Source organism: Lepeophtheirus salmonis, chromosome 11, assembly GCF_016086655.4.
Source record: "Lepeophtheirus salmonis chromosome 11, UVic_Lsal_1.4, whole genome shotgun sequence".
NCBI classification, from domain to species: Eukaryota; Metazoa; Arthropoda; class Copepoda; order Siphonostomatoida; family Caligidae; genus Lepeophtheirus; species Lepeophtheirus salmonis.
This window is the reverse complement of record NC_052141.2, coordinates 6,038,555-6,042,730: the sequence shown is the minus strand read 5'-3', so window position 1 is coordinate 6,042,730 and position 4,176 is coordinate 6,038,555. Positions and strand designations below refer to the sequence as shown.

The following is a 4,176-nucleotide window of genomic DNA, read 5'->3' as shown; positions in this document are numbered from 1 at the left end:
ATTCGATAAAACAAATTGTATTAATCCATAAAATAGTATTTTATTTTCCCATCAGAAAATAGTATTTGTGAAATTTTTACCCCCCGACGATTACAGTACTAAAATTATTTAAAAAAAAATTAATTAAAAGTTATTTTTAATAAAAAATAGGTCACAATATAAATTTTCAAATAAATAGATAAAAAAAGTGGACTTTGATGAATTTGTACAGGTTGCGACGGCACAAATATGCCTAGTACCTCTAAAAGAAGACATAATTCTTGAAATAATATGAGTTACACTTTAGACTATTCAATAACACTGAACTTGGCTCCATTGTGACGTCATCAAAAAATTTATCAACCAACTGTGTTGCAAGTTTTCTATTGACACACATTATATATAGTCCCCTTGGGAGAAAGTAAGATTTATTTGCCTTATCACTTGATTGGCTAATTTCTACTCTGCCTTATCATTTGATTGGCTAACAAAGTTTGAATTTCGAGAAAAAAAAAACCGAAAGAAGAAGAAGAAAAAAAGAGGAACAAAATACTATTCAAACAGCTAAGATTTGAAAGTGCATTTTCATCACGGAAATATCTCCAACAATTTTGGAATTAATCATTCATTCCCCGTTCTCTTGTGATAGTGCACATATGCCACTGCGTTTCCATCCTAACACTTAACTATATAGTGTATTTTGTCGTCAGTTGTTGATGTTTTTGCTTCTTCTCTCTTAATTGGTGTTTCGAACGTTGATTGGTTGAATTACAATTAGCTCCTTTTGAACTGTGAATAATAGTTCCAGAGTTGGGAAGAATTGGCTAAATGCCCATTGATTTAGGCTCTTTTTTCTGCTTCTTTTCGGGTGAAAGGTTGCGTTATACAATAACAGCAACGACATGATGCAGGAATTAGCTGGAAGGAGTTGCAGTCCTAAATAATGAGTAAAACAACACCATATGGATGGATCGCTTTGGAAGTATCATACAAAATCAATACTGATAACTCCATACCAATTTGTTTAAAGGTTTATAAAAAGGTGGCGCCTTTGTCTGTGACTAAATAATAGCTTTCTATTCATTTTGATACATTTTTACAACATCATATTCCTTCCCAATTTTCGGAAAATATTAAACCTTTCTTAAATTATTATCAATGTTATTTTGCACAAATAAAATCACATTATTCTATCCATTTTGACTTGAATGTAATATGAAGACACAACATTAAAGATGATTAGTTTATCTTACAGCAATAAAAGAGAAAGCTCGTTTTTAGAAAGGGATCCTTGTCAAGTGGAGTAAATATTTCAATGACCGTGTAGGGAGAAATATGTTGCTGACACAACAAATAACACAATTTGAATTTCTTTTAAGTCCATAGACTTTAATTATATTTATCCAGGCTTTGAATTAAACGCAAAATTTACCGACGTTAAGAAAAATATATGTTCAATGAATGGATTGCTTTTTTTTTTAATGCTAAAAATGGGGTTGTACTAATTAGCCTTCCGTTTCACTGATTATCCCGGCATTTATTCTCAAAATTGAAATCAATTGCACGGAAAAAAAAATCGTGTAAAAATAAATGCTCCGATTTTCTCTAAAATTAACGTTGAGCAGGATTAAGTTTGCGAAAGAGTAATTTCGTATATCCCCACCCTATTTTTTTTTGTAGTATATCCTGTTCATTATTGATCCCATCGGATCATACAACGTTGTAAAAGTATAAATTTATACTACAAACGCTTTTTGTACAGTATGGTGATTGCCCGATTCAGTCGTGAATTATCGTGCGTCGACTATGGAGGTCTCAAAGAAAGAATTTTTTTTATATTTTACATTTTTAATAACTGAAAAGGAAAAGACGCGTCAAAAGACAAGAAGAAAATTTGTTAAGTATACGGCCCGGATACTCTTTCGGTTTGTATTGCACAACTCGACCGTTAGAAGATGGCAATCGAACAGAAGCGGCCAGCATTAGCGAATAGGAGATAAATCGTGCTTCATCAAGACGACGCCAGGTTGTACACTTTGAAGCTCTTATGTATCCAACCTACCGTCCGGATCTGGCATCAAATGACTGTAAACCCTTCTTATCTATGGCCAACGTGCTTGGGTGTACAAATTTGGGCTCAATATATGCCTAAGAGAATTGGTGGTCCGAGTTTTTTGACAATAGGGAGAAGGGCTTCTACGAGAAGGGTATTCTGAAGTTGGATTCTCGTTGGCAACTAGTTATCAAACAGAACGGGGGATACTTGGCTTACATCAAATGATTGTACCACTTTGAAATAAAGCGAAACATACGAAATTATTTTTTACCCGATCTATTTTTCCATTTTAAATTATTTATAATATTCCCTTCATTAAAATTGAATTCCAAGATTGTTGATTTTATTCATGGTTCTAAAAACGAGAAAATATGGGTTTTAGACATTAAAAAGAAGCTCTATACAGCTATAAATCCCTAACACTAAACTAAAACGAATATTTTGAAGTGGTGTTAACATTTCATTCACTGGAGTTTGCCAAGGACACAATGCATATAACATATGAAATTAGCTTATGTTTAAATCTTAATAAATTGAACAAGCCTGCATTAATCAATCATTAATATAGACTGCTATTATTATATGTATAAATGAGTTATTAGTAATCATTTATGTCATAAAAAATAAAATATAAGTAATATTTAAACTGATTAATCACGATTTAATTATCATATTTAAGTTTAATCCAGTCATTTCTGCACAATATCAGTATTTTGACCCTTTTGAAGATGTAAAGTGTCGTTTCAATAGTATTATCCTCTTTTTCTGGATTTGATAGAGTCACTTTGATGGTACCAAGGCACTTCAAAGAAGATCTATTGGCAAATGTATAAGGATTTAGCAAAGAAGGAGAAATAGACTTGAAATATTTTATCATATCCGGTCCACAAATGGATATATTAGCGGCTTCATCGAGAATGGCTTTGCAGTTTACTATTGTTTCTGATATGGTCAATCTCACCGACCTTTTTGTATCTTTGGATGAGGGTTTCAACCTTTGATTCATTATTGTTATGGGAAGTGACTTTTTCTCCTTGTCTTTGACAGGCTTGGCTATTTTCTCGCACACCTTTGACTCAATTGAAGATTTTGTCTTTAGCGCCAAAATGGTGGATTTTAATTTTGAAATAGTAGTCCCATCCGATTCATTTTTCAATTTCAAATATTCTAATTGGTGTTTGAGTGATGAATTTTCATTTCTCAGCTGATTTAATAAATCTGTAGATGAGGATGAGGAACTCTCTCTCCCATTCTCCTCCAAATCCTTTACTTTTGCTTTTAAACTGATATTCTCTTCCTGGGTAGATAAATACATGTTGAAATAGGAGCGTTCTTTGTCAAGTGGAACTGTTTGACTCCGTAATTGCTTGACTTCTTCTCTTAATTCACGAAGTTCATCATGGAGCGAGTACGGCATATCTGAGTAGCGTGTCTCGTTTTGGTAGGACGATGAGCCTTCATAATTTAATGTATCCCAGAAAATATCCTCCATTTTCCCACAAACCACTGTAGGTTCCCTGATTTACTTACTGTATATTGAATGAGGGTGATTTTCTGCAAGAATCTTTACAAAATCTTGACATACAGTCTCCATAATCATTGACTTGTAGTAGGGACTGTCGTCTATCCGCCAAACTCTCTTACTTATGGTAATATAAAACCAATAAGTTCTAGCTATAAGACTATAAATATCATATATTTGTAAAATTATATTAATTATATATCATATTTGATACTATACTTCATATTTGATATTATATCTGGAGTGGCACAAAGGCTACTAGATGGAGCTGAAGGACTGGACAATGAATTGAGTCAGCTTTTGACAGTAGTCGTTTTATTTCACTAATACATATTGTTAATTGTGACGTAATAAAGGTGAAACAATAACAAAGTGGTGTGTTTTCACGTGTCGTCACAATTTTGATGTCGTCCATGTTTTGGGAGCCCTAAACTCCCAAATGAAATACATAACATTGAAATTCCCTTAATAGTTAATTTAGGAAAATCTTGAAGGATTGGATCATGTCAAAATGAGACCAATAAATTGAAGGACTTACACTTTACTCTCTATAGGAAAATTTATCCCTCTATTGCGTAGTTTTATTATCTATCTGCCCCGAGTAAAAAGTATTAAAAAT

General features: G+C 32.7%; 1 long non-coding RNA gene across 1 annotated transcript; it reads right to left on the bottom strand.

The window, feature by feature from the left end:
* Positions 1-2,295: 2,295 nt before the first annotated feature.
* LOC121126179 (uncharacterized) lies at positions 2,296-3,926 on the bottom strand. The gene is made up of 2 exons (XR_011782189.1): positions 3,777-3,926; positions 2,296-3,717 (listed from the first exon to the last, which is right to left on the bottom strand). It is a non-coding gene; the product is annotated as an uncharacterized lncRNA (long non-coding RNA).
* Positions 3,927-4,176: the final 250 nt, after the last annotated feature.